Source organism: Heterocephalus glaber, unplaced genomic scaffold, assembly GCF_053883595.1.
Source record: "Heterocephalus glaber isolate CG9 unplaced genomic scaffold, H.glaber_assembly_v1.0 deba00001472, whole genome shotgun sequence".
NCBI lineage: Eukaryota > Metazoa > Chordata > Mammalia > Rodentia > Bathyergidae > Heterocephalus > Heterocephalus glaber.
In genome coordinates, this window is record NW_028258315.1 from 56,717,332 (window position 1) to 56,732,497 (window position 15,166).

Here is a 15,166-nt window from a genome sequence, read left to right on the forward strand (position 1 = left end):
CAAAAGCCTTTAAAGTGAGCGGAAAGCATTCATATGAAGTTATTTGCCATGGAAAACTCTCAGGTTACCAAACTTCTGGTTTTGCAAAAGTAAAAGTGCCTCTATTAGAGAAAAACACTGGAGAAGGAGAAGCTTAAAAATCTCCCTAAGTAATACCTTCCTAAGTTTAAGTAATTGGAAAATTTGGGTAAGGAGAGAACTTTTTTTCTTTAGTTTTAATCTTAGTGATCATGAAAAACATTGAATTTCAAATGGTAAAAATTTTGACCACAATCATAGCTATCACCACTCCGGATTTGCTCATTTCTCAAAAATTAATTACGTTTAAAAAACCGAAGATAGATCATCAAACCAAACCAACACCGTGATCTAATGAAGCTGCCGTGTATATTTGCAGGAGTTGAGTGTGTTTGCTTACTATAATAGTTTAAAAACAGTTTTTCAGTTAACATCTTTTCCACATAATGGAGATATTAGGGTAGGTTTACACGATTGTGCAAAGGGTCAGAAGTTGTTTATGTAGCTCTGAACTGCTGAGATGTGCAGGAAGACCTCGGTTCAGCAAAAACCCCTTGAGGCTTTTTGCCCGAGAGAGAAGCTCGGTTCTCTTGGGGTTGCTGGAAAGGCATTTCAGATGAGTTCCACAGGACTGGCTTTCCTCCGCCTGTCAGACCCACTTTGCACAGGGATTATGAGGGCTGGAGCATCTCTGAGGTTTGAGTTGAGGTGAAAGAAGGCATTTCTGCAAGGAAACAGTAGATTCATGCTGTAGAATGACCATGGTAACGCCATTATCCAACGCACATGCTTTCGAATAACAAGGCTTTTAGTATGCCCACCCACGCCACAAATCGATTCTTCTACCTATTTCATCGCAACCATTTCTTCTTCCCCACATACATTCTAGCTTTCAAATCACGCTGATTGGATGAGATTCCAGGTCCATAACGCTGCCTATCTGGCCAGTGTCCTCTCTCTAAGGGTAGGCAGGTGAAACCTTCAAAAAGCCCCCTCTTCCGGCATTTTAAGTTCAGTGCCACCCACCACCCCACCCCGCTGGTTCAAAAATTCTCAGAAACAAGTATTTGTTTCTCTGGCCCGGGCGCCTTAAAGATCCGCCGAATTCCGCGTCCTGGGAGCTATAGGTTTGGGTACCCAGGAAAGTCGCGCCTCCTGGTGCCCCAACACTTAGGTTGCAAAGGAAGGCGACATCCTCCCGCTGCACAACTAACACACCCTCTATGTCCCTACACGGGATCTAGGCCAATCGCCTCCGCCGCGGGCTGGGAGGATCAGAAAAGCACCCTTTACCAATTTCGCCCTTAAGGACTGGGGGCTGCCGAACCAGGGGAGGGGCGGGCAGGTGCGGCGCCCCGTGCGCACCTCCTCTGGTAGCGCACTGAGCATGCCCAGCTCAGCTGCACGCCGGCTCCCGCCCTCCTCGCGCCTCGCCCCCTCCGCCCGCATCTCGCTCTCCCCCACGCCGGCGAGCTGGCGTCCGGAACTCCGAGCGCCGGGTTTTTTGAGCTGCCGCGAGCGTTAAGAGGGAGGGGAGCGCGGTACCAAACCGAGCTCTGAGTTCAACACCCGGATTGGTCGCAAGTAGGGAGCTTTCGCCACTACGCCGGGACCCTAGGACTGGGTTTCCGCTGCACGCGAGGCTCTCCTCGGCGCAGCGCTCAGGTGCTGAGGTAAGTGGTGGGCGAGGAGCCCGGGTCTGCTTCCAGCCCGGCTGCACGGTGCGCCGGACACCCCGCTCTCCGGTTTGGAGTAAAGGGCATAATCTTCGCAGGGTGCCGGATAGAGGGCCACGCAGGGTTCTCACTTCTGCAGGGCTGGACGGGGCTGTGGGCTGCGCCCCCTGAGCCGGGTTGCCCCTCAGGGTCGGGCCAGCAGAGGCTAAGCGCCCCGAACCTGTGAAGAGCCAGGGCCCCGACGAAAACACCGTTACCCCACGGTGACCCTTCTCCTTCGTAGTCTGAAAATAAGTTTGTCGCGCCGCAAGGCAGCCACAAAACAAGGAGCCCAGAGCCCGGAATGTTTCGAGAGCCCCGAGAATCAGCTCCTCCAACTGGCTCAGGCTTTTGCCCTCTTCTTGCGCGCCCGGTTCTGGCGAGCGACTGTTCCCAAGAGATTCCTTTTGATGTGGGCCCCGGGTTCAGGTAGCCCAGCTGTAGCCCACGGGAGAGGGAAGCGAACTTGGGCCGGGTCTGAAAGGGAACGGGAACCCCGTGGCGCGGTAGAGAAAGCCCTGTTGAAATACGCTGGGTTTTGGAGGGCCAGTGTGCGGTGTCAGTGCTGATCTCAGGGGAGACATGGGCTAACTACACAGGCTACTGTGAAGGAAACGCGATCTCCGGTTTGGACCGAGGAGCCTTGTGGGGCTGGCATCCATTTCCAACAACTTCTGAGGGAATTTTCAGTTTCTTTTGAGAGACAGAGTCAACCACCTCCTCTCCCAGACACCCCAGAGACGTGCGCCCGGTGCCCCGCACACACTAACCTGCTGGTTCTCCTGAAACAGAGGACTCAAACCTCCCATTTCTTCTTTGTGCCTGGTGCATATATTGTACTATTAATGAAAGGTGTGGAGGTGCGGGTACGTGGATGTGGGCTCCTGTGTCGCTCTGAACCAGTCCAGGAGTCTGATGCACAAACACATTTTGCATCACAGCATTGCCGGGGAAAGGAGGCGGCTTAGCGAAGCTGGAAGATGAAAGTGATAGGTTGTTGGCCGGGGGTCTCGGGTTTCCAGATTTTGTAGCCAGAAGAATTGCGGAGTTTGTGTAGGGTCCAACAATGTGACCTATCTCCTTGGGTGTGTGGGGTTGAGTGGGCTGGATCTAGGGTATATGGGAGGTTTGTTTGTGAGGAGGAGCCTGCTAGCAATGCTTGTGGAACTTTTTCTAGTTTTCCTACTAGATTGAACACAGGGGCGGGGACATGTTTTTCAGAATAACAGTGTGTTTTAATTGAAGCTCCTGCAGTGTACAGTGGTGCTAGCTACGTATTTCAAGGAATAATGCCACCAGAAGTGATTGCTCGGACACCCACATAGAGTAACAGTTTGAGGTGTGATTTTATCTTTCCATTTTGAGGTTTATGGTTTTTGTTTTTTAGGGACTGAGGTAGGAGTGTAAAGACTGTAGATATCCTTTCAAAGAGGTCCACAGAATAACATTTCAAGTCGGACTGATTAACAAGTTTGTTCTGTTTCTCTCTACGTAAGTAGGTGAAAAAGAGCAGTGTGTCTTGTGCTCGCTTCGGCAGCACATATACTGAAAAGAACAGTGTCTAGTGGAGGTAGGCTCCTTAAAGCATCTGGTGGCTTTCCTGACAAAATTTTGGTGGCACTTATGACAGAATTCAAATTTCACCCATAAATTCATTCTTGCTATCTTCATCTGGTTTTCATTTGAGACTCGTGAGTATCTGCACAATGAGTTGTGGGTGTACATAAGATCTGTAAGGATCAAAAACACGTTCTGTGAGAATATTTTTTTGCTGCTTTTGTAAAATGCTATTGATTTTTTTTGTTGTTTCTTTAAACTGGCTTCAAATGCTGTGTTTTGTTGAGGTGAGATCATAATGATAAACCTCATTATATTTCAGTGTGGATTTCAGCAGATTGCTAGTTAGCCGAGAAAAACTGCCCTTTTGAATTAGGGGCTAAAATTTTAGAAGTCACCTATTGTTTAATGCTGCAGGTCAGAGCAAAGTGGATATTTCCACAGTGGCTAATTTTCTTATCAGTAGCCTTTGAAAACTCATTCAGTTTTTCTGACTTGGAGGACTTTCAAGGCAGTTGGGAGTCAGTTCTGTACTTCTGTCCAGCCACTTCATATTGGCATGTGATTAAGAGTGATTATAGAAAGAAACTATCAAATACTGTTGGATTTTTTAAAATCATCCCCTTATTTTGCCTATTTTACATTACTCTGCTTTTTTTCCTTCAGAAGTTGATCTGACATGCCCATTCCAGATGCTGTATCTTTTGGCTGCAAATTCTGAAAGGGTCACAGGACATCAGTTATGACAGCTTAGGTCATAAAACATAAAAGTAACATAAATAATTAAGATTCTAACAGAAAACTCCCCTTTGCATTTCTGACTTTACCAAGTTTGATAAGGATTTTAATGTTATAATTTGTTATATTCAAAGATGTAGACAATATATATTAGTTCTAATCTCTTTTAATCTAAAGAAATTCATTTTTGTGAAAACTTGGTTTTATGGGACTTTAATTGAATGAATATTTCATGTGATAGTCACGGATGTCTGCATACTGATGTGAAGAGGTTTTTGTTTTTTCCATAAATCAGTGTTTTAAATCTGAGGATGAAAAAGAATTTATTGCCTAGACATATTGATCCTCATTTTCTTTTATTATGTACTATCTGAAGAAAATTTGACCATATGCTACTACAATTTACTTATAAATTAAGAACATCTATACGTATACAATCTGGTACCTATGAAACACAGGAAGAAGGTAAGGATTAATAAAGCAAAAAGTAAGAAACAGAAGGTTGTTGTGTTTTTATGTATTCTAGTAGAGTGTTTTGTACAGTTCCCAGGGTGTATACCCTACTTTGGAGATCACTGATAGTTTGGGATTTTTATCTTTCTCCCCTTGTCTCTGCTTTGTTATTCACTGATCCTGACACTATACTCAAGTGCAAAACTGCTAGAAATCCCTGTCTCCTGTAACATGTGGATTAAAAGCACTTGTTTTCCTATCCCTTGGATAGAATTACGTATGAGATGAATGTGTTTAGGAAAAGTCATTATAGGTCTTGCAAAGAGAGATAGAAGTGAAAAAAAGAAATAGAAGTTTCTTTACAGGTCAGGAAGGAAGGTTGCTTTCCACATTGCAGTAAGGTGTGAGGCTGGAAAGATCATAGATTTTGAAAAGATTGTAGACCGTGTAATATATTCACCCAGATTCAGATCTGACCCCACCCCCACCATTAATTACATTCACAGTATTAAGTAAAGTAATTCCATAACTTGGATGAGTCATAGTTTCCTTAGCTATAAAATTGGGGTAACTTCTGTTTCAAACAATCATGATAAAGAGCTTGGCTATGTTAGGTTAGCTAGTTTAATAGCTATAACAGGTGAATCCAAAGAGACTACTGCCTTGTGTGGAAATAAATTTATTTCTCATTGAGGTAAAGCTCCAATGGATGACTGTGGGAATAGTGCAAAGTGTGATTAAGAGACCCAGACCTCATCTGTTGTGTACCTTCGTCATCTTCAGTGTAGTCACCATGCTTTTGTGCATCAGGCATGTGGAGGGATGTTAATTGCCCAGACCCTGAAGTGGTGCAAATCACTGTTGATTACATTTTACTGGCTAGAACTCAGTTCCATGTGGGTATATTATACCATAGGGGAAGCAGGAAAATGTAGTTTATCTGTGTATCCAGAAAGGAAGTAAATGGCTGGGGGAACAGGCAGCATTTTCTGACATTCTACTGCCACATGTATTATTTCCTCCATGTACAGTAAATGTTACTTCACTTTCTTCCTCTTACCTCTGGTTTACCTGGCAGAAAAACTGGAACATTTTAAAGAAGTAAAATTAACAGAAATAGCTCCTACATGCATACTGTTTCCAACTTTGAGATTTTTTTCGAAGTGAGGATTGAACCTAGAGCCTTCACTGAGCTACATCCCTTTTTAAAATTTAATTTAACTAATTTGCTTTTTTGAAAGTAGTTCTTGCTGAGTTTACAGGTTGGGTTCAAACTTGGTGTCCTGCTACCTCAGCATCCCAGAGGGCTAGGATTACCGGCATGAAGCACTATTCCATGCCAGCTTTGGGGTACTTTTTGAAGCACCTTGTCCTCTTAAATAGCTATAATTATTACGTAGGCAGAGTTAAATAAAATATTTTGTTTTACATAGCTCATAAGGAGCAGAACTGGGATTTGTACCAGGTCTTTTGGGTCCAGAATTGATTTTTCTTTTCTCTTTCTAAACAGGGACACTGTAGTACTTTTTTGATTTGCTTCACGAGTTTTCTTAATTAAGCAGTTGAACCACCCTTTTCTTTTGCCTACATAAAGATAATCAGGATAATTAAAAATCTGAAATAAGAACAATGTGACATTCATTTAAAATATGAGTAGAATTAGGTATGATACAGGTTTATCTTGAATACTGTCTAGGATCAGAAGCAGATACTGAAATTAAGATCCACTTCCTCTCCATTACAGTGTGTTTTCAATTTTGATAAGCAGATTGTCAAGGTCTTTGTTCTGAATCATAACCTTTCCCTTAAGCTTCTGTTGTTGAAGTCCTGAGCCACTCCTCCTGTGCTGTATGTAGTGTGGGGGGATGAATTCCTCTTCACTTCTCAGCATAAGCAAATATTCTAAATTCACAGTTAAAATAGTCTCTCCTAACGTTCCTTTGATCAAATACATTGTTCTTATCTTTGTCTTTCCCCAAAGGAAAACCCTTCTCTTGTTCTCTCAGTTTTGCACAACTCTTTAAAGTATTTGTTACATGACAGAAGGGACCTATTTGAGCCTAGTATCCTCTAAATGAAAATAATCTCCTTTGTTTTCTTCCTGTTGTCTTCACTTACATGAGAGAATCTGCTTCATCTCATATTGCTTATATATTTGTTTTTTTAATGAGCATGCCTGTTACAGTTTTGTTTCCACGTGGTTACAGACTAAACTGTGAAATGAGTGTATACTTCTTGCCAACCCTATTATTTCAACATGATGGAGTCATTTTCTCTTCTTGTTTGGTATGAATTGGTGGGATCTTCCCATTTAATGATAATCTTGCCATTTTAGTAGGCATATATACTATAAATTATTTCCCCAAAGTCCTTGTTTATTTTTTCCTGATTTTCCCTTCACCTTATGTCGTCAAAATTCTGCTTTATTTTTCCTAGACTCCTTTCCCCCTCTTCCTTACTTTTGTGCCATTTATGTATACGTGTTTATAGTGTGCGTGTATGGTGGGGGCATTAGGGGTTTGCCCAGGGTCCTGTGTATGCTAGATAGGCAAGTGCTCTTTCTGCGGAACTACATCCCCAGCCCGTGTGTGTGTGTGTGTGTGTTTGTGTGTGTGTGTGTGTGTGTGTGTGTGTATCAGGCTCCTTAATGATTTGATGGTATTGGAAGGATAGAGGAATTTTAACATACGTACTATCATGTTTTCAGACTCCCAAAAAGCCAAGGTCCATAGAGCCTTGAGACCATCTAATATGAGGTGCTGTAATAGATACATTCTAAATTGTCAGTGACTTAAAATAACTTTTCATTTCTTGCTCTTCTGGGGTAGTTCAGTGTTCACAGCCTAGTTTTAACCAAACGGCTGACCATGGAGTCATATAGGGAGTCAATTTGTGGCTTTGTCATTCTCTAAATTCCTAGAATCCTCATCTTTCAGTGAAGGTATTGGGTATGAAGAGAGAGAATTCAGATACATCTCACAGAGGGTTGTTATACACTAAGCTTAGGAGTGGTTATCATGCTACTGGTGTAAGTCCAGTCCTGTGAATATTCTTTGTTGTAAGTGAATCTGAGATGCAGAGTCTATCTCAGTGCCTTGAAAGAAAGGAAATTGGGTTTGAGGAATAACTAGCTGGTCTTTCTTAAATGAGGCCAGGTGAGATTTTTCAGCTCATTCTATATTTCCCTTCCTATACATAGAAAAAGGAGAGGAGAGATTTGTTATTCGGCTGATAAGTACACATTGCCTTTGATTCTTTTAATTTTGACCTTTATTATTATCATATTCTTGGTGTATATGATCTAGATGTGTTTTAAATATTAAAATATGTGAGCCAGGGCTTGCCATGAAATATACTGACTCTCCCTCTCTGTAGTAATTTCTTCTAAAATAAGCCCCAGCCCCAGTAGGAACCATTGTCGGGCAGCCAGATGCTTTTCTTCTTCCCAGGGAATACAGTTGGGCTGTGTGCATGCTTCTGAACCAAACTCTGCAGTCAAAGAGACTAAAAGCAGAAGAGATACTCGCTTGCAAAAGCTGCAGCTGTCTTGCCACCAACTAGAACCTGTTCCTGCTGTGAGTCAACACATGTTACCTAAGAATGAGCCAACAGATGGGAGACCAGACATGAGGAGAGAAACTGGGTTCTCTTGCTTTGCTTGAACCCATTACCCCAGCTATGCTTAAAGTGAATCCACCTGTTGATTTTTACAGTTCTTTGAATTCATCAATTGCCCTTTGGCTTCAACTGGTTTGGGTTGGAATTTTATCACTACACATCCATCCTGAATTATTAGATCATGGAGAAACAGGAAAGAATTTTGGATAAGGAAGGATGGCTGGAGGTCTTTTGGTTTTTCCTGAACTCATCTGATGTGTCATTTTAGTTGTGTGCCTCATAGCTGTTCCACTCATAATAAATCATGCTTCCAGTCAAGAACCATTTGGGTTCCCTCTACCTAGACGCATGTATTCATGAGTTCATCACAAACCCAAAGCTTTCATTTTTCTTAAAGCTTATCTCTTTTTGTAGAGTTATAGAAGGGAAGTGGAGGTAAAACCACATCTTCGGCTTACTTCTCTCTTCTTACTTCCTTTCTTCCTTCTCTGGTTCCTCCAAAATGATTTTTTCCTCACCTCCCTGTCTCCCTCAGGATCATAACATCAGCTGTACCAATCTAGCTACTTATTGTGGAAATTGTGTGATTTTATTTTTCCCTCACACCTTTGTTTGCATTGCCTCTGCCTCTGGTCTAGTCTTGCTATCCTTTTCTACTGTGTTTACCACAGTTTGCAAACACCCAACTCAAATGTCATTCTTTTCAGCTATCAATACTATGGAGTCATGAAGAACAGCTCCCTCCTTTGTACATGCTCCTCTTGGGTTTGTTTCCTTGCTGCTGATGTAATAAGCATGAGGGAGACCAACCCTTCTGTTTTTTTTCTCAGGACTGAGCACTTCCTAGGAATTTGGACATTCACTTTAGAGCCAGAAAAGTTTGTTGTTGTATTACCATTCTGTTAAAGCTTTTATTTCACATGTCACTAATGTGAAAGGAATGTGAATTCCTTGAGACAGTGGATATGAGCTTGAAGATTTGAGTCAGGAAGGATTCTTATCAGTTCTGTATCCATTTTTTACCACTTATGCACTCATAATTACCTTTCCTGGATTTCAGTTTTATTATCTGTATAATGGGATAAGATATATTTTAGAGGATTGTTCAGATATTGATATAGATAATTACCTTTTCTAGATTATTATCTGTATGATAGGATAAGATACATTTTAGAGGATTGTTCAGATATTGACAAGACAATAAATTAAACTAGTTTACTAATGAGTGCATCTCTACAATGCACCATCTGAAAATACAAATTTCGTGAAGACAATTTAGAGTAAGTTATGCAAAGTACACATAATATAGTATATAAATTAGTAAGCTTCCAATGACATAAAACATTATTCTTGATTACTGTTATACATCTTTAAGTATCTCTTGTATCCACATGGTAAATAAAAATAAAATTTAACTCAGAATATTTGTTCATGGAGCATCAGTCACATGGAGTTTGTGACAAATAGAGCAAATAAAGTCAAGCATAGTGGTATACACCTATAATCCCAGCAGTCTGGGAGGCTGAGGCAGGAGGATCACAAGTTCCATGTTCAAGCCTTGCCTGTTTTGCAACTTAGCAAGACCCTATCTCATATTTCTTTTTTTTTTTTTTTTTGGTACCGGGGATCAAACTCGGGTCCTTGCACTTGCGAGGCAGGTGGCAGAACCACTGGGCTAAATCCCTGGCCCAAGACCCTGTCTCAAAATAAAATAAAAAATAAAAGAAGGGCTGAGGAAGTAGCTCAGTATGACGGCCCTGTGTTCAGTCCCCAGTACTAGAAAAAAAAGAAAGCCAAATAATTCAGCAGGAATCATTAGGAAAAATTTATGATAATTATATGATCTTTGAGATTTAAAAAGCAGGAATTGACTGAAGAATTTGTACTGTTTAGACAAGGTTTGATTTTTTTCTTCTTTCTAAGCCAGAGTTAACAATTTTCATGGGTTGGAAAGAAATTGATTTCCATGTTAGAGCCAGGTTAATTTTGGCTCATAACCCTTAAAATTCATGTTTTTTCTAGTACTAGTTAAATAAAAGTGATATTTTGGGGAAGAGAATTTGTTTCATTAGAAAATGAGGATTAGGTCAGCATTTCATGATGATCTTGAGCTTTTAAAAAATGCACACAAAATCTCCTTTATTCTTACCACAGTGAGCTATTCTCTCTACCTTTAGGCTAAACTTTTGTATATGAAAATTCTTTGTATCCTGTAGAATTATATTGATAGCAACCCTGAGTGCTCATGTTACCTATGCCTTTCAGGTTTGTCATGGAAATTTCCAGTAAGGACAGGTGCTGCATGTATACTTACGATGAGATGGTTGTAGGTTGGAATAGGAAATCAAACAAAAACATAATATGACTTAAATCACCATGTATGTTTTATAAGGCTTTATTCTGGGCAAGCTGCCATCATTTTTGAATTGTACAATTTTGTGTTATTATCCTTATTACGATAGATCTCCAACTATCAAATATAAATATGAATAGTTTTGTTGTTAGTCTCCTTTGATTAGCTATTAGCTAGCTATTGACTCTAGACTCTTTGCAGATTAGTGAGTTAATTGGAGAGTCCAAGCACTATTTTCATTGTATTTACTTAGGTAAATGACATTTTTTATAGAAATAATGATTCCTTAAGTTATGTGTATAACTCCTAGTAAAACTTATACCACAAACATGCCTATCTGGAATTCTTGAGTCTAAGTAGTTGTAAATAGAAGTTTATCTTTAATATAATAATATTTTAAAATGGAAATCCCTGACAAATATATTCCATTCTTGCTTAAGCAGATAATTATGTATACAGTAATTTACTTTTTGATGACACAGGGTCCCCATGTTAAATACAGTAGTTTAGACTACAGCATGGACCTTAGAATCAGAATAGCCTGAATTTCACTTCGTGTTTTTTGCTCTTTACCAGCTGTTTGATCTGTAAAGTGAATTTAATTTCACCTGTATTAACAGAGATGTTGTGAATATTTTTTAAAAGGATACACATTTAAGACTTTAGTACTATGTACATAGCACAGTCTAAACATTAAGTTAGTATTTGCTTTCTTAGTGTTTGCAATTATCATTGCAGCTTACACAGAACATAGTATGTGTAGGTGCTTTTATATATTTGTTGAAACAATGAGTGTTATTCCTTGTTTTAATACCTAATCCCTGACAGTGGATTGTACAACAAGATCCCATCATGGGCAGCTGAGGTGCTAATATCTGCACTCATGAGTCCTGTCTGATTTCTGCTGCATCTTATATTGTCATGCATGATCCCTTTCTTTGGGGAACTAGCCTTTTGTGCTTGCTTTTTCTGACTATTTGAGAACTGGAAAAATCAAATATATAAGCTGTTAGAGTATTCATAGGAAGAGTAAGTTCTGAATAAGGCTCTGAAGGACTTCTTCAACATTTTTTGTGAGAAAATAGTAGTATGGATATTTCCATCTATTTTCACTATTCTCAGCTTTACTTTCCTATCTGACTGAGATACTGAGAGGTAAGATGTCACCGTTCTATAGTAGAAATAGAAAGTAACCTGCTTAAATAATGTTGCTGCATGTATTTGTGATATGTTTTGCAGAAGAATCATGTTTGTGAAGATTCCCTTGTTATTGTTGCAGGATGCTGACTATCATACCTGCAGTGCAATAAACGTCATTCAAACATTGGCTTTCTGAATACAACATGGTCTCACTGTATAAAGACCTTCACTTTTATTTTCTTCAGCACATTTTAAAGTCTTACAGTTACTACAGTCAAATTTAAAATTCCTACATTTTCAGTTTGAAACCTAATGATCAGGATTCCAGACACCACAATCATTTTAGATACTATTAAGGTGGCTGTAATGTGTATGTATGCACCCTCTGTATCAGGAGGCCATTGTAAATTCATAGTTTCATTTACTCTACTCAATTCCTTTATTAGTAGCAATTTACAAGTATATTGTAGTTTACGATACGTACTGTAACTGAAATGAATACTTTAGTCTTTACTGTTATTCAGAGCAGAATCTTTTCCTGTTTTTGTGAATTAACAAGCTTTTACAAATTTTAGTAGGTTTCTTATAATGTGGTCCCTTAAATCAGTATATTACAGTAAACTGAAGGAAAGGCACATGTTATAATGCATTCTTAGAAATAACGAATCCTGAGTGTGGGACTCAGTCTACATAGATGGAAAACACTGTTTTATGTGATGTACAGAGAAGGTTATAAGCAAACATGTTATTTGGAATGATTTGATGATTCAAATCCTGGCTGCACTGCTTGTATATTTATAACATCACACTAAGTTATTTAACTTCTGTTTGCTTCATCTTTCTCAGACATATAGTGGAGCACTTTCTGTGCATTGTAGAGGTTAAAATAAGGTAGTCGTGTATATACAAAGCCTGGTGTGAGGTCCTTAATTAGACCATTTCTTAATGCTAAATTTACTATGAAGATTTTATTCTTTTGGGTGCATTTGTTCAATATGACACCAAGTGTTATAGATGAACTATGTGAATGCTATGATTTATAGACTTGAAATTCCATTTTAAAAAATGCTCAGTAAAGTGATTTAGATTTGCTCCTATGCCTTTACCCATGAGATACACAGCACAGTCTCCTCCCTTCACTGTGTGGAACAGAAAGGCAACATTTCCATATTGCATTGTTTTGTGGTTGACTATTACAGCAAGCCACTGTATCAGAACTAAGATGAGATTAGCACTATTTGAGATTTCATTTTGGAGAAATGGTTTTGGCTATGGTCAAGAATCTTATTTATTAGAAAGAATGAGTTACTGACTTGACTGGGCTCTCATCTGTATTCTTTCTACTTCAGCTATAGCCCATCTTGCCAACCTGCAAAAGAAATGCTGACATGTGACAGAGTAGAAATATAAAAATGTTTTTAGTTGCTTTCAGTCAAATGTGATTGAAATTTTATAAAAGATGCATGCTTTCTTTTGATTTGTAATACTGACAATATTGGGAAATGTATTTCTGTCTGTTCTGATAAATAGCATCGACTTCATGGGTGCTTTGAATTTCAAAACTTAGAAAGTATAAAAATAATGACTGGTTTATTATGTATGCAATGAAGGAGTTTTACAATATTTGAAGAGAAAATAGTTAATGTTATTTTACTTTCTATATGCTTTTATAGCCTTTCAGTAGTGAAATATTGCTAGTAAACTTGTCTGTAATGTTTCACTATTGCATCTCTGTATGTCAATTTACTATGTATGTTATGGAATTCAGGTAATGTTATAAAATTTTTTGTTTAGAGTTGGTAATTTAACTTCCTTGGGTATTTTAATTACTTTTATGTTACTTTAAATACTTCTAACATATACAATGAGAATTTATTTAGTACTTTCCACTGTGTGTTAAATTTTTTTCTTCTGTTATCTATCAAGCTCACTCACATAAGAATCTTAATTCCTTGCAAACTTATATCTATTTTATATTGTGTAGAATCTAAGTTGTGGTTTTGTTATATAAGTTAACCCAACTTCAGGCTTCTGACCATTCCTTCTCTGGCACTTTTAGATTATTGAGTTAGATAATTTCAAAGATGTACCATGTACTGCCATTTCTAAGTAATTCTTCTGAGCATAAAGCCAAATATTAATGAAAGCTCCAAAATACACTTTCAATGGAAAGTATGGTGAAAATCCAGCTATTTCTGCTTTTTTGGACATTTAGAAATCAGAACAATCTGCAGAAACATAATTATGCTGGCAGATTTAATCACCCAATTGCTTAAGTTACCAGAGTCAAGTAACTGAAGTGGGTAGAAGGACAGTTTGTCTTATGTCCGAATATAATATAATGATGGCCCAATCAGTAGGGACTGTTTGAGTTTGCTATCGATCCTTGATGTTATATACTCTGTGTCTTATTGACTAAGAATATGCCTTCTAGCCAGGCCTAGGTACACAGCTTAAGTACACAGTCTGTAGTTTAGAACAAAGGATCATTCATACAAGAGCTTCATGGATGCCTTTATGTTATTGTAGCACACAGATAGGCATCTCCTGGGAATTTGTAGTAAATGAAGACCTGTGGTTCCCACCAAAGACCTATTGTATCAGAACCTTCATTTTATCAGGTGATTTGGATATATAATAAAGATTGATAGACATTGATTTACATCATATTCTTAACTGAACCAACTAGTTCCTTGTTACTAGCCTTAAATGTTCACAGTGTATTCAACATGCTTATTTGAATAGTCAGAACTCAGTAGTTTAGAATTAACAGTAGATGTGGAGGAATTAGGCCAAAAAATGATCAAAATCTACATAGCTGAGACAGATGTACAAAATTGTTTTCAGAAATACAAAGAGAATATAGTCATGTTGAATGGTGTATGCATTGGTTCGTAAATATTTGGAGGAAGGCTTTATTATTTAGTGGGAACAGGTTCTCAAAACCTTCTGCTTGGGCCAGGGATTTAGTTCAGTGGTGCCACTGCCTGGCTTGCAAGCACAAAGTCCTGAGTTCGATCCTTGGTACAAAAAACAAAAACAAAACAAAACAAAAAACCTTCTGCTTGAACCCCTAGTGGTAGAATTTTTCAAGCCATTTCTCCTTTTGGAAAAGGTCAGAAAACCTGAGTTCCACATCTACCATCTTACTCATTATTGTGATTGATCAGCTTTCAGTGAGTTCCTACATAGCCAGTTCTAAGGTTGAACTTCTTAGTATGTATGTATGAAAAGACTTCTTTATGTACTTTCAAGGAGGTTTTTGCTTGTATAAAGAAAATTCAAATTGCAGTGTAATGTGGAATATAATGCAGGCTGTTGCATAGAGATTATGGAGAAGGAATTGATAGCTGAGATTAGGTAAAAGGAGGAACAGAGTTTTCATGCTGAGTTTGGCAAGATCACTTGAGGAAGAGAATATAGTGTATACAATGGCCACAGCATGAAGGAAAATGTACAAGCTTTGGCAAAAATTTGAGTGGACCTCAGGGATATGAAAGGGCAGGGTCTTTGACTGCAGAATTTCATAGACTGGAGTGTAAATGCTGCCTCCGGAGTTGGGCTGTGGAGAAGT

At 38.9% G+C, this 15,166-nt stretch overlaps 1 protein-coding gene across 9 annotated transcripts in view; it reads left to right on the top strand.

Moving 5' to 3' along the window:
- The first annotated feature begins 1,352 nt into the window (after window positions 1–1,352).
- Cntn4 (contactin 4) overlaps window positions 1,353–15,166 on the top strand; it is a 955,384-nt gene continuing 941,570 nt past the window's right edge. For 5 of the 9 annotated variants that reach the window (XM_087182030.1, XM_087182034.1, XM_087182031.1 and 2 more), the window contains exon 1: window positions 1,417–1,691. The gene's annotated coding sequence lies outside the window, so the exon portion shown is untranslated. Of the gene's footprint in view, window positions 1,692–15,166 lie in introns of all 9 variants that reach the window. The other 4 variants (XM_087182036.1, XM_087182037.1, XM_004854222.3 and 1 more) reach the window with 3 other exon arrangements.